The following is a 16,154-nucleotide window of genomic DNA, read 5'->3' on the forward strand; positions in this document are numbered from 1 at the left end:
GCTATGAAGGTGGGGAGAGCTGCATTCTAGTTGTCTTGGGGATGAAGTTTCAGGCCTGGGAAGCAGTGTGATCAAGGGATAGAAGCCAGAAGAGATGCGAGAGAGATATTGGTAGAAGGTGAACTTGAGATGAGCGAATAATAATAATAACAATGGTATTTTGCTAAGGACTTACTTTATCTCAAGCCCTGTTTCAAGCACCAGAGAAGGTATAAGTTAATCAGGTCGGACACAGTCCCTGTCCCACATGGGACTCACAGTCTAAAGTAGGAGGGAGAAAGGGTATTGAAGAGAGCAAGTTGGGGAGGAGCAGGTGAGGGAGCTGATAGGTAGGGAGGGTAAGAGAGGCTGGTGAATGTAAGAGGGGGAGAACGGTGATGCACGATTGGAGGATCTTGGGGCTGGCTGACTCACCATCCACTCCAAAGGGGGACCAGCCAGCCCAACAGCCATGGCGGGGCACTGACTCACAGATCTCTTGGCTCCAGTCCAGGTTGGTTGTTCTCCCCCTCTAGACTGTAAGCTCCTTATGGGCAGAGGCCACATCTACTGATTCTGTTGTATTGTACTCTCCCAAGCTCCCAGTACTGTGCTTTGCACAGAGTAAGCACTTAATAAATACAATTGAGTGAATACCCTTTGGGATTTCCCTCTCAAGAAGGCCCTTCTCTTTTTTTTATAGTAGTTGCTATGCACTTACTATGTGCCAGGCACTGTACTAAGTGCTGGGGTAGATACAAGCTAATCAGATTGGACACAGTCCATGTTTCACATGGGGCTCAGAGTCTTGATCCCCATTTTACAGATGAGGCAACTGAGACCCAGAGAAGTGAGGTGATTTACCCAAGGTTACACAGCAGACAAATGGCAGAGCCAGTTTTAGAACCCAGGTCCTCTGGCTCCCGGGCCCGTGCTCTTTCCACTAGGCCACACTGCTTCTCTTCCCCAACTTCTCTAGGGCAAATATAACAGCTGGGACCCCTCAGTGGCGATGCTGGTATAAGTCCAGTCTCGAGTACCTCGGGAGCAGTAAAGGTTCATCTCAGAGAGGCTGCCTCCTCGATGCAAGACTCTCTACTTGCTGAGCCCAGACTACCCATGGACTGTGGGCAGGGAGGTCCGCGGGACCCAAAGAATTGTTGTGAACCGGCCTCTGGAATGGGGTTTCCAAATGCACCCTCCTAGGGCGGACGGTGACCTCACACCCACAAAAATAGCCAGAAGTATTTCAGGCATAAACTCCTCTCAGTGGAAAGAGAGATAGAACCTGGGTGTGGGTGGGGGGACAGGGACTAGTGGGGAGGAGGTGAAGGTACGAGTGGAAAAAGAACAGTGGATCGAAATCAGTTCAAGTTATAAATATTCTGGGACTTTCAGTACCCAGACGTTCACTGCATTAATGGAGCAGAGCTGCTAACGCAGTTTGGAATGATTGCATCCTAATTCAATCATTTGTGAGATGGGGCCCATCGCTCCCCTAGGAAAGTCTGAGTAATGATGGCTGTCCCGGCCGGCTCTTCTGAAGGCAGGCAGCTTCACGGGAGCTGCGGGGCTTTCCGAGCACTGCCTCGCAAATGCCCACCTTGCTCTCCAGCAATGGGGCTGGCAGAGCAGCGAGCCAGGACTGCCTGCCTAAAAAGGACCCCTCCAACCCTCCCCCACAAGCAAGCGGTTTCTCAGCTGCATCTTGAACCAAAACACAGTGGCCCAAGAGATGGGGAAGCCCTGAGGCAGTTCGCAACTGAGGTACGTGATGCTACCCATTAGTAATTGCAGTGGACATACTGTGCTTTCCTTCTCCTGAGCACAAAGGGCTTCTATGCTGTCCTTATCACACCCCGGTGAGATAGGGAAATGTTCTTATCTCTATTTTACAAACAGGGAAACTGAGACCCAGAGTGGTTAAGTAACTTGCCTAAAGGTACTCAGGAGTCTAGGAGCAGAGGGAGGACTAGAGCCCAGGCCTTCCCTCTCCCAGACCAGGGATCAATCACTATTTAGACTGTAGACTCCTTGTGGGCAGGGAACATATCTACCAAGTCTACCAGTTTATATTGTTCTCTTCCAAGCACTTAATAGAGTGCTCTGCACACAGTAATCACCACTGGGCTAAGCGCTTCGTATGGTACAATAAAATCTCTAGACTGAAAGCTCATTGTGGTCAGGGAACCTGTCTACAACTCTATTTAGATGTGCTTGAAGATGGGGAGAACAGAAGTCTGCTGGGTATTCAGGGGGAGGGAACTCCAAATAGGAGGAAAGGATTGAACGAGGGGTCTATGTTGGAGGTGGGAGTGAGGTACAGTGAGTAGGTTGGCTGGAGAGGAATGAAGTGTGTGGGTTCGGTTGTAGGGGGAGAAATGAGAGAATAGGTAGGGGGGAAGAGAGCTGATTGACTGCCTTAAAACCAATACTTAGGACTTCTTGCTTGATACGGCGGGGCCTGGGCAACCATTTCAGGGTTTGGAGGAGTGGGAGCTCCATTCACTAGGCTATGCTCCTCCATCTTCTTTAGCTTTCCTATCTTTTTTTCCCCATCAGGCCTCCTTTCCTGCTACTTTCTGTGTTGGGGAAGCCACTTATTAGTCAACTCTGATGCAGCTGTGTCTGGATAGGGAAAGAGACTGAGGAAAAAGGAAGCAGAAGGGAACCAAGAAACGAGCAGTCACTCAATCTTCTCAGCTCAAAAGCAGTGAGCAGAAAGAATAATAATAATAATAATAATGGTATTTGTTAAGCACTTACTATGTGCCAAGTGCCGTTCTAAGTGCTGGGGTAGATACAAGATTATCAGGTTGTCCCACGTGGTGCTCACGGACTTAATCCCCATTTTACAGATGAGATAACTGAGGCAAGAGAAGTTAAGTGACTTGCCCAAAGTCACACAGCTGACAAGCGGCGGAGCCGGGATTAGAACTCATGACCTCTGACTTCCAAGCCTGGGCTCTTTCCAGTAAGCCACGCTGCTTCTCTAAGAGCCAGCAAACGTAAGAAAAGGGAATGAATGATCAGGTTTAACTCTTGGACATATGAAAGAAGACTGTTTTGCTTTTGGTATTTTAAACTGCTTTAAGTTTTGCCAAGGGTGTTACTGTTAATGGAAATAATCACACTTTGCCTTTACATAATGCCTGACTTTGAAGGAATTGGGAATGTCCAGGATACTGAGGTTAGAGAAGCACTGGGGCCTATTGGGAAAAGCCCAGGATTGGGAGTCAGTAGATCTAAAATCTAATCCCAGCTCTACCACTGGCCTGCTGTTTGACCTTGGGCAAATCGCTTAACCTCTCTGTGTTTCAGTTTCCTCCTTTGTACAATGGAGATAACATATCTGCTCTCCCTACCTCTTAGACAGTGGAACAGGAACCGTGTTTGATCAGATTAGCTTGTATTTACCCAGGTGCTTGTCACATAGTAAGTACTTAGTAAATACCATTATTATTACTACTGCCCAGACAACAATGACAGTGGAGGTGGGAGATGGAAAATTCAAGCTTGAAATAAGAAAGCAGATTCAGAAGACCCCATTCATGAGCTAGAAACAAAGTGGTAACTCGGTGGGGTCTGAGCTTTTTCAGAAAAGCTAAACTAAACTCAGTCAGGCCGTGGGCCACCCATGTAATAATAATAATAATAATAATAATAATAGCATTTATTAAGCACTTACTATGTGCAAAGCACTGTTCTAAGCGCTGGGGAGGTTACAAGGTGATCAGGTTGTCCCACGGAGGGCTCACAGTCTTAATCCTCATTTTACAGATGAGGTAACAGAGGCGCAGAGAAGTTAAGTGACTTGCCCAAAGTCACACAGCTGACAAGTGGCAGAGTTGGGATTTGAACCCCTGGCCTCCGACTCCAAAGCCAATGCTCTTTCCACTGAGCCACGCAGAATTTACATGTGTCAGAGACATGTGTTAACCTGGGAGGAGCAACCAATGGGTCTTGGTCTGGGACACTGAGAGCCCTGGGACACTTTGTTTTTAGATGGCTGTGCATTGAAATAAAAACAGAAATGAATGGTGACCACTTTCACTGTTGATGAGCCAGATCAATCGATCAGTGGTATTTAGTAAACAGCACACTTTGGAGAGCACAGTCATTCATTCGTTCATTCATTCAATCGTATTTATTGAGTGCTTACTGTGTGCAGAGCACTGTACTAAGCGCTTGGGAAGTACAAGTTGGCGACATATAGAGACGGTCCCTACCCAACAACGGGCTCACAGTCTAGGAGGGGGAGACAGACCACAAAACAAAACATGTGGACAGGTGTCAAGTCGTCAGAATAAATAGAATTAAAGCTAAATGCACATCATTAACAAAATAAATAGAATAGTAAATAGTAATAAATCTGTAAAAACATATATATAGGTGCTGTGGGGAGGTGAAGGAGGTAGGGCAGGGGAGATGGGGAGGAGGAGAGGGAAAAGGGGGCTCAGTCTGGGAAGGCCTCTTGGAGGAGGTGAGCTCTCAGTAGGGCTTTGAAGGGAGGAAGAGAGCCAGCTTGGCAGATGTGTGGAGGGAGGGCATTAGAGGACAGGGGGAAGATGTGGGCCAGGGATCGACAGCAGGACAGGTGAGAGCGAGGTACAGTGAGGAGGTTAGTGGCAGAGGAGCGGAGGGTGTGGGCTAGGCTGTAGAAGGAGAGAAGGGAGGTGAGGTAGGAGGGGGCGAGGTGATGGACAGCCTTGAAGCTGAGAGTGAGGAGTTTTTGCTTGATGCATAGGTTGACAGGCAGCCACTGGAGCACAATATAAGAGTTGTCAGGCACTCTCCCTGGTCTCTAAGGACTGACCTTCTAGTGGGAGAATAAGCACAACATCCACGACAGGGTATTTGTGGGAGCGTCTAGAAGTCCTGAAAACATGCTTGGTTGTTTCTCAGCTACCCAGCCTGCACAAGGAACGTTTGATTCAGCCTCACTGCTCTCTTTTTCAGACCTGCTGGGGAGCCAGGGGGTGGATATCAGTCAGCAGTTACATTCTTGGAAGATCTGCCACTCAGAGTGGAAGCACAAACACAGGGAGGGCCCTACTCACTCAGATACTGAGACAGAAAAAAAAAGAACACAAAAAAACCCAACCCAATATTCAGCTCCTAGGTGACAGAGTATTTTGATTTTAGACAGCTTCTCTGATGGAATGTCCGTCAGTCAAGCAAGGCCAAAGACAGAAGAGAATAACGCGGCAAACCAATCATAGAAGCCTGTTTAGGAGAGTTGTGCCTGCTCGAGTTTGCCAAATAAATAACTGTTCTGGGCTTGATGAATAAGTGGCTGCAGCTTTATTAAATCAATAACAATTCATAATCTTTCACACATCCAATTACGGTTATATCTGGCGTACAAACTGCCCTTTCTTTAAACCTCTGATCTGCCAGCATTATAATTAGCTTATTACAGGCCACACGGCGCTAATAACCTTTTTCTTTAGTACTGGGTGGTGAATTAAAAAGAACTAATAGACCATAACCAGTAATCCATTTGTGACTCTAGCATTTTTGTCCATGCATCAATTTCGGAGATAAGTAAAATGGTTCTTCTCCCCACTTCTCTTTCCTTCCAGTTTCATCATGACCAGGAGTTTCAGAAAATCTGTCTCAGGAAAAGAAGCCTGCCTAGCATTCAAGCTGCTTCACTGTGGGGTGGAGGGAGAGGGAGGTTTTCAAGTCAGCGGCATTAGAAAGGAGGCAAGCTGTCACCAAGGCTCTTGAGCCTGGAGGATTGTAGAGAGCTCAGAAGATTTCAGGGACAGCTTCAGGCCAGGGAAATCGGGGAAGGAGACCCCCTGGTTGGAAAATGCTCACCAGAGACCTGGAGTCGTGAGCAATTGATCAGTCAATCATATTTATTAAGCACTTACTCTGTGCAGAGCACTGTACTAAGCACTTGGGTGAGTACAATATAACAATGTAACAGAGCAGGAAGTGTGATCTAGTGGAAAAATTCTGGACTGGGGGTCAAAAGACTTAGGTTCTAGTCCTGACTCCGACACTGGTCTGTTACACGACTTCAGTTGAGTCACTTCACCTCCCTGGGTCTCAGTTCCCTCAACTGTAAAATGGGGATAAAATACCCATTCTACCTCCCTCTTAGATCTTGAGCCCCATGTGGGACCAGGATGGTTCTATAGACTGTAAGCTTGTTGGGGGCAGGGAATGTGTCTGTTTATTGTTGTATTGTGCTCTCCCATGTGCTCAGTACAGTGCTCCATACACAGTAAATTCTCAATAAATATGATTGAATGAATTAGATTGAATCTGATCTGATTGCATTGAATCTGCCACAGTGCTTAGCCCAGTACTTGGCAATTAGAAAGCAGTTAATAAACACCAGCATTATTCTTAGCTACCTGATTGGGTGCCAGGACTGGGGCATTATTGTCTGGCCCTTTCCTCTGACAGGACAACCCTAGGGTCTCTGCAGTGGGACCACCTTAGCGAGGAATGTGTCCACCAACCTGGTTATATCATATTCTCCCAAGCTCTTAGTACAGTGCTCTGCACACAGAACCACTCAATAAATACCATGGATTAAGTGATTGATCAATTGATCTGGAAACTGGCAAACAGAAATTGAACCTTTGCCAGTTTGCTCCGGGGAACAAGCTGCAGGACCCCAGGCCACCTCTCACTTGGCATGTCTCCCCCTGGTCCCAGCTTTAATAGTTGGCATCCTTGTGCCTGTTTCATATCAGGGTCTCTAATGACCTTGTTGAAAGTAATGACAGAGGCTTCAACCTCTTTCAGATAGATTCCAGATGGGTAAACTGATCCAGAGGCAGTTTCAGCAGTGCGGTACAGTCATTTTGCCCTTAGATGGTATCTTTGTTTTCTCACTATCTCGAAGCCCAGATTTGATCTCATTCATCTTCCAGGCCTCCCTGGAAGGCCGGCTGACATTCATTCTTTCATTCAGTCATATTTACTGAGTGCTTACTGTGGGCAGAGCACTGCACTAAGAGCTTGGGAAAGTACAATACAACAAGAGGGGAGCCGGATGGGGAGGCGGCTATATCTATCTTATGAGTGGGAAGAGGGATTCAGAGAAAGCCCCCCTGCCACTCAATCAATCAATCAATGTATTTATTGAGTGCTCACTATGTGCAGAGCACTGTACTAAGCACTTGGGAGAGTTACAATACAACAGAAATAGCAGACACGTTCCCTGCCCATAACAAGAGTACAGCCTAGAGGGGGAGACAGATATAAAAATAAATTATAATATAAAATTTAAAGATATTACATAAGTGCTGTGGGGTTGAGGGTGGGACAAATATCAAATGCCCAAAGAAGCAGCAGCAGCGTGGTTTAGTGGAAAGAGCCTGGGCTTGGGAGTCAGAGGTCATGGGTTCTATTCCCAGCTCTGCCACTTATCAGCTATGTGACTTTGGGCAAGTCACTTAATTCTCTGTGCCTCAGTTGCCTCATCTATAAAATGAGGATTAAGACTGTGAGCCTCACGTGGGACAACATGATTACCTTGTATCTACCTCAGCGCTTAGAACAGTGCTTGGCACATAAGTGCTTGGCGCTTAATAAATACCATCATCATCATCATCATCATCAAAGATCACCTTAGGAGATATTTCTCACCCCACTATTTGATTTCAGGGTGGGAGGAGCAAAAAGGAACTGGAGGGACTCTCCCCTGAGCCTTCAAGACAAGGTTCTGGCTTTTGTTCTCTTCCCCCTTCCACCCTCCCATCTTCCCTCTTTGTACCAAGTGGGGTAAACCTGGCAGGCCAGGGACAGGCAGAGCTTCCCAGTCTGGAGAAAGGCTTCAAGAAGGGAACAGGTGTCTGTTGGGACTCTTCTTTTATGGTATATGTTAAGGGCACTGTTCTAAGTGCTGGGGTAGACAAGGTAATCAGGTTGGACAGTCCATGCCCCTGCATGGGGCTCACAGTCTAACTCCCCATTTTACAGATGAGGTAACTGAGGCACAGAAATGTAAAGTGACTTTCCCAAGGTCACATAGCACACAAGAGATGGAGCCAGGATTAGAACCCAGGTCCTTTTGACTCTCAGGCCCAAGTGCGGTCCACTAGACCACACCGCTTCTTGGCATTTTCTCCCCAAGCCACTCTCTCACCACACGCCTGCTACATAGCCTACACTGTAAGATCCTTGTGGGCAGGGAACATGCCTTCCAACTCTGTTGGAGTGTACTCTCCCAAGCACTTAGTACAGTGCTTTCCACACACTAAGTGCTCAATAAATACTATTGATTGGTTGATTGATAGTTGTGAAAATCCAGGCCATTTCAAAGCTGGTCCTTGAGCTTCCTCTAGCTTCTGGGGTCAGACTGGCTGGGGTAAAGGCCAGATATAATAATAATAATAATAGTGGCATTTCTTAAGCACTTACTCTGTGCTTGGCATGCTACTAGGCACTGGGGTAGATGCAAGATAATTAGGTCAGACACAGTCCCTGTTTCATGTGGGGCTCACAGTCTACAGTGTAGAGAGAATAGTGCTCTTTCCACTAAGCCATGCTATAGATATCTGACCAAAGGGGAGCTCTATTGCTTCAGGGAAGACCCCAGGAACCACATAGTGGAAACTCACTATGCAAACAAATATCTGTGTTCCCTGAAGGCCAATACTTTGTGAATTTGCCCCACCCTTGCCCTCAGTGACCCCTGATCTAATCCACTCAGTTCCAGACTTCTAGCCTGAGTCCCAGATGAGTGGATTCATCATCAGCATCAAGATCAGTTTGACAAGGTTTACCTCAACTGATCGACTCTGATTGTGCTCATCGGCCAACAAAAGCAGATATTCTAGGTCAAGGTTTGAACAGAGGAGCAGTTGACTTTAATACTTTAATTAATATTTACTGAACTCTTACTGCGGACATAACTCCATACACTGTACATGGAGTTGATGAGGTTCCTCTTCAATCCATCAATTAATCAATGGTATTTACTGAGGGCTTATTGGGTGCAGAATATGGTACTAAGCACTTGGAAGAGTACAATACAAAAGAGTTGGTAGACATGTTCCCTATCCACCACGGGCTTACAGTCTAGAGGGGGAGACAGACATTATATAAATAAATAAATTATGTATATGTACATAACTGCTGTGGGGCTGAGGGTGGGGTGGATAAAAGGGAGCAAATTTAAGTGCTTGGTACAGTGTTTGATATATTGTAAGCACTTAACAAATAACACGATTATTAAAATAGATTAGGGATGGGGAAATAATAGAATATATGTAGGAGGAGGGAGTTCCAGGCTAGAGGGAGAATGTCGGCAAGGGTTCGATGGTGGGATAAATGAGATCAAGGTACAGTGAGTTAGGTTGGTGATAAGAGGAGCAGAGTTTGCGGGTTGGGCTGTAATAGGAAATCAGCAGGATTAGGTAGGAGGAAAAATGCTGATTGAGTGCCTTAAAGAAAGGCTTCTGAAGTAACAGCTCATCCAGGAGGCCTTCTCAGTGAATTTCTCATCACCCTACTTCATAGCCCAACTGCCACTTCAATGCTTCTGCACCATCTAAAGACAATTATTCAAAATCTCCCAGCGCACCTATGTTCACATCTTCCATACTCTATTGCTTAAGCACTAACTCATGTACATCTCCCCATTCCTTCTTCCCACATCTGTACTTTACAATAGCATCTGTCTCCCCAAATAGACTGGAAACCACTTGAGGGCAAGGATCATATCAACTAATATCTACTCTTCCTAGGGTTTAATACAGTGCTACAGTGCTGTAGAGTAGTTGCTCAATAAATACTGTTGATTGAATCAGTACACTGAAATGGGGGTTATGGCTGAGGGAAATTGATGTAGACAACATGGTTAGAGAGATGGTGGCGTAAATGAATAAGTGGGATGGCAAGGCTGGGAAGGAGGAAGTGATTAAACAGGGAATACCTCTTGAAAGAGGGTTTTCAAGGAGAGAGGAAGGGACAGAGAAGTAGGGGTATGAGGGAGAAGAGAGGAGATAGTTATATGATGGAGAGTTAATGGAGAGCTGATGGAGTGCCTGGAAGTCAGTGGTCAAGTTACCATTAGCTTTAAGACACTTAATCAGTTCTCCCCTTCCTAACTAACCTGGCTAATTTTCTACCACAATCCAGCCGATACACTTTGCTCCTCTAATGCCAACCTACTCTCTGTACCTTGATACTGTCTGTCTCTCTGCTAACCCTTTGCCCACGTCCTCCTTCGGGCCTGAAACTCCCTCCCCCTTCAAATTAGACAGACCACCACTCTACTCAGCTTCGAAGTCCTACCAAAATCCTATTTCCTCCAAGGGGCCTTCCCTGACGAATCCCTCATTTTCCCACTCTATTTGCCCTCCCTTTGCCATCGCCTCTGGACTTGGGTCTGCACCCCTTAAGCACCCCACCCCCAGCCCCACAGCACTTATATACATATTCCTTGACTCTGGCCTTTCCCCTATCTGTATTTTATTTTAATGTCTGTCTCTTCCACTAAATAGTAAGCTCTTTGTGAATAGGGATCATATCTACCAAGTTTATTGTATTCAATTAATCAATCAATGGCATTTATATAGCATTTACCGGGTACAGAGCACTGTATTAAGCACTTGGGAGAGCACAATATAACAGTGCAATGTAATAAAGTAGACACTCCCTGCACACAGGGAGCTTTGTATTGAACTCTCCTAAGCATTTAGGATGGTGCTTTGCGCACAGTAAGCACATAATAAATACCAATGATTTATTGATTATTTGTGTGGACAAGCCGGCCACATCAGCCAACTCCCATGCTCCGTCCATCTAGTCGGAGCCCAGTCCACTGATTGCCATGCTGAAAAGGGCGGCTCGTTTAGCCCCTCCTGACAGCCCCATTCCTGTTTCCCTTACCTTCCCCTCCTCCTCCTCCTAGTGTCCTCAGCTGGCCTGGGCTTGCCTGCCAATCTCATCCCTGGGGGACTTGCTTGTATTCTTTCTGGGCCAAGAGAACAGAAGCAGCCACGGCGGGTAGTCCTGCAGTGTGCAACCTGTCAGGAGGGAAGATGCCACAGCCAAGCTGTCCCAGACCCGCCCTCAGAGGGTTGAGCATGGGGAACTGAGCAGGGAATCGGCAGCCCTGGCCAGGAGGAAAGAAGCCAGGTTCTCCTCTGAGCTGTCAGTTAGGGTGTTGTAACCAGGAGCCAGACAGAAGTCCAGAAACGCTCTGGAGCCCAAATGCCCAAGCCCTAGCAGGAGCTGAGCAGCAGGGCCTCAGCAGAACGACTCTTCCCTTGCCAGAAATTCCTCATGGTCTGGTGATGTCCGTCCTGCCCTCTGCACCTCTCCCAAGAGCTTGCATGCAGCGAGAGGGGAGGGTGGGAGTGGGGTTGAAGGTGGGGTACCCTCTGCCCCCGTCATCTAGAGGCCAGCTGTCAATGCCTGACTGTCTGGCTCCGAGGCTGACTCAGCCTCTGTCATGCAGACAGGCAGCCCTGAGGACCCAGAGTGAACTCCGGCTGTTACTGGGGCAGGCCTGGTGGGAATCCTCTTGCAGGGCCCCTGGCCAGAGCTCAGTGTGGGTGAGCCAAGTCCAACCCTGGTGCCTGTAGTGGGTTAGGGTTGTCAAATCTGTGTTTCATTCCAACCCCACTACTGGATGTGGAGGTGAAGCCAAGACCAACGCCTGTTGTTTGCAGAGTGGCCATCTCTAAAGAGCTCCAGACGCTCTGCAGAGCAGCCATGCAGATTAGCACAGGCCCATAGGCCAGGGACCTGAAATAGAGGTCATACAATTAATCAGTGGCATAATCGTAACTAGATCTTACTCAGCCCCTTCCTTTTCAATCAAACTACCACCACACTGATCCAAGCTCTTATTATATTCCACCTCGACTACAGCATCAGCCTACTCGCTGACCTGCCTGCCTCCTTTCTCTCCCACCTCCTGGTCATATTTCATAAAAATTCATTCCTCATCTCTCACTCCTCAAAAACCTCTGATGGCTGCCTATCCACCTCCCCATTAAACAGAAACTCCTTACCCTCATCTTTAAAACACTCAACTCTCCTCCTCCTTCTTTACCTCACTGATTTCTACTGCAACCCAGATCACACTTTACTTCCAACTCGACCCCATCAACATTTTGCCCATGTCCTCGCTCCATCTTGGAACTCTCTTCCACTTCATATATGAAAGACCACCACTCTCTCCACCTTCAAAGTCTCACTAAAATCCTATCTCCTCCAGAAGGCCTTCACTGACTAAGCTCTCACTTCCCTTATTCACCTTTTGTTCAGTGTTTTTTTTTTATGGTATTTGTTAAGCGCTTACTATGTGCCTAGTACTGTTCTAATTACTGGTGTAGATACAAGCTTATTAGGTTGGACACAGTTCCTGTCCCACATGGGACTCACAGTCTAGGTAGGAGGGAGTAGGATTCAAACTCCATTTTGCATATGAGGAAACTGAGGCACAGAGAAGTTAAATGAATTGCCTAAGGTCACACAGCAGAGAAGGGGCTGAGCCTGAATTAGAACCCAGATCCTTTGACTCCCAGGCCTGGGCTTTTTCTACTAGGCCATGCTGCTTCTCTGTGTCATCTAGGTACTTGGGTCTGACCCCCTTCAGCACTTTGATACTCTCTCCATCCCAGCCCCACAGCACTTAGGTGCCTATCTTTATACTCTGTTGCTTTTCCTATCTGTAATTTATTTTAATGTCTGTTTCCTCCTCTAAGGCATGATCATGCCTACTAATTCTATTGTACTCTCCCAATAGCTCAGTTTAGTGTTCTCCACACAGTAAGCACTCAATAAATACCATTGCTTGATTGATTGCCTGATTCTATTCCCTTTCCTGTCACCTCTCTCTGGGTATCACCTTCTCTGGTTGATTTTTTTTGTCCTCAGTTTCAGAGGAAAAAGAGCTGATGTCCCTCCCTTCAGCAGGAAGGGCCTGGGTCTTGTTTGGAGGAGATAGTGGGTTGCCCTGGGATAAAACCTCAGTGATGGTCTGGGGCCTGGCAGGCGGTGGTAACCAGAACCTCATGCATGGTGCATTCCTAGGGGAAGTGGTCCAGAACTGGAAGATGGAAGAAGGGGGTTCTGTTCTCCAACGCGACTGATGGGTCTTGGTCTCTGGGAGTCAATTAATCAACCCATGGATCAGTTGTGTTTAGTGAGCATCAACTGTGCAGGGCACAGTACCTAAGTGCTTGGGAGAATATGATAGAGCTAGTAGACAGGATCATGAAGGAAGATTAGCCTGTTGCCTCCCAAGTGCCTACATTAGTGTTCTGCACACAATAGGCATTCAATAAATTCCAACGATTGATTGATCTTGAATTCTAGCTGAGGTTCATGTGAGGCTGGACAGGGTCCCAGGGCCCTGAAGCCTTACTCTGGGGACAAATAATATTATTCTCCCCAGGGAGGCCGAGGCATCACTGGCTGCCCACATTCCTTAGGCCTTCCTTCAGGAGTACTCAAACAGTACCGTCCTAGCTCCCATGCTTCCTCTCCACTTGCTCCCAAACCCAACCTACACAATTCACTCTCTAAGCGTCTGCCTTCAGGGCAAAGCAGAAAAGGCTTACAGACACTTCTGGAATGTAAGCTCCTTGAGGGCAGGGATTGTATGTACCAACTCTATTGTATCCTACTCTCCTAAGAGCTCAGTACAATGTTCAGCATGCAGTAAGAACTAAATAAATACAAATCACTGATTGATTGATTCATACACAAACACACACAAACACACACACACACACACACACAAACTCACTTGCAGGTATTAAAAGCAGCAGATAAATGCTAGATTCACATCATATAGACAAATGGAGAATGGGGGCAATTTAGCTAAATGTCTTTAAAGAGTGTTTATTTTCCCTCTGGTTTTCAAGTTCTAATGAATGTTTATTCTTGTAAACATCTCATTTAAGCACTCACCCTCTCATTAACAGTGCAGTGTTTAATGCTTTCAGGTTTCCCCTTCTTGGGATTGTTTCACTATCTAGGTTCAGTTGGGTTGCTTAAAAAATGAGTTTTCTTGGAGGCTGAATCATTGTTCTGGAGTCTGACAGATGGAACTCTCCCCCGCATGCTCAACCAATCATGTGCCGTTATGGAGGCAGTGACAGATCAGAGGCTCTGCCGCTGCCTGGCTGTGAGAGGAGAGGCAGGGAACCTTTCCTGATACCGCTTCCTGTTCTGGGTGAGGTGGGCCCGTGGGGGGACAGGAACCTTCCCTGGAGGGCTCAGAGATGTCACCAGACAGGAAGGGTGCCTGTGGTAACAGCTCCCGGGTCATGGTTGCTGGGCCCAGGGCCTTGGGAGCAGCTAAGGTGAAGTTCAAATGGGTGCCTGGTGTGCTCTGCTGGGGGCCCGGGAGGGTCTGGGCATCCGGGCGGTGTGGTCAGTGGGGAGTGAGGCTATGGGGTGGTGGGTGGGCAGCCTTCCCTGGATCCTGACAGCCAAATTTTTAGACGTTAGGAAAAAACTGAGGCTGCCCAGCTCACACCTCCCTGTTAGCATATTGTATGCCACCTCTTCCCTGCCCCTGGTCCATAAGTCTTCAATCAGTGAGGGCCCCTGGGGACAAGCAGACGTATTATTCAGAGCAGACTTCATGACCTATGGACAGAATTCACAAGCAGAAAGACGGATGGTCCAACGGCCACACAGTACCACTCCACAAGGAAACTACTTCCTTTCTCCTGGTCCATGTAGGGTTGGAAAGAGGAGGGGATGTCAACACTGCATATCAGGACCAATCACCTATGCCTTCTGCCTATCCTGCCTAAGCACAAAAGAACCTTCTCTGGCTGTATTGTGTGTGCTTAGACTGTGAAGCCCTTCTAGGACAGGGATTGTGTCCAACCTATCTCCTACCTATCCCAGCGCATAGTCAGTGCTTGGCACATCGTAAGCCCTTAAACAAATGCCATTACTACTATTATTACTAGGTGCTTGTGCCTCTCCCCGTTCCCCATCCGGAAAGCCTTGAGGCTTCTTGGAGTAAAGTTGCCTCCAAGAGAGTGACTGTCATCCCTCTGACTTTCTCCAGCCGACATTCTCCTGGGCCCCGAGGGAGCTGGCAGAGCTCGTGAGATCCGGACCGCAGCACTGGTTAGCGTGGGCAGCCAAACAATGCCCTTCTTGTCTGAGAAGCAGGTGTGGGAAAGTCGACAGTGTCTGGGGGCCGGGGTGGAGGTTCCTAGAGAAAGATGATCCAACTTCAGCCCGGAGATCCTCCCGCCCGCCCGCCTGCCCGCTGAGGCCGAGTGTGACCGGGCCCCGACCCTGGCCCTGCAGCAACTGCTGAATCCTTCCCTGGAAAAGGGGTGGGTGAGGCGAGAAGCTCGGAGAAGGATGGGAAGGTGGGTTGGAGGGAGGGGGTCCCAGCTATGGATCATAGCTTGGTCCATCTGCCACAGCCTGAATGAATGACCCCCAATGGCCACAGGGCCCTTGCCCCACCAAGGAAACAGAAGCACTTTTTCTTGAGGGGATTCCTGTAACAATAATATTTCTTTTTTGTATGGTATTTGTTAAGCGCTTACTATGTGCCGAATGCTGTTCTAAGCCCTGGGGTAGATACGAGCTAATTAGGTTGGACACAGTCCCTGGCCTGCATGGGGCTCAAAGTCTAAGTTGGAGGGAGAACAGGAGACTCACGCACAGTGAAGTTAAGTGCCCTAGGTCACACAGCAAGCAATTGGCAGAGCGGAATTAGAACCCAGAACCTCTGACTCCCAGTCTGTGCTCTTTCCACGAGGACACGCTCCTTCTCATATCTAATAATTGAGGTATTTGTTAAGCACTGGGGGTAGATACAGTGTATACAGATTGGGCACAGTCCTGTCCTGCAAAACAGGTAGGAATTTAACCCCTATTTTACAGTTGAAGAAATCAAGGCACAGAGAAGTGAAGTAACTTGCCCAAGTTTACACAGCAGTAAAGTGGTGGAGCTAGTGGCAGAGCTGGAATTAGAATCCAGGTCCTCTGATTCCCAGATCTGTGCTCTTTTCCACTAGGCCATGCTGCTTCCCTCTGGGGACTCTTCTACAGGGGCCTGAGGAAGGTGTCTGGCCCCTGGAAACCCAGAGACTCAAGGGGATCTAAATAGGCCAGATAGACTCTGATCAGTTGAATCACCCATGGTGTTGGCAACCCCAGAGAATCCCAAAGGGCCTGAGTTTGGTGGAGGAGGGGAATGAGCCCGG

This window comes from Tachyglossus aculeatus, chromosome 21 (assembly GCF_015852505.1).
Source record: "Tachyglossus aculeatus isolate mTacAcu1 chromosome 21, mTacAcu1.pri, whole genome shotgun sequence".
NCBI lineage: Eukaryota > Metazoa > Chordata > Mammalia > Monotremata > Tachyglossidae > Tachyglossus > Tachyglossus aculeatus.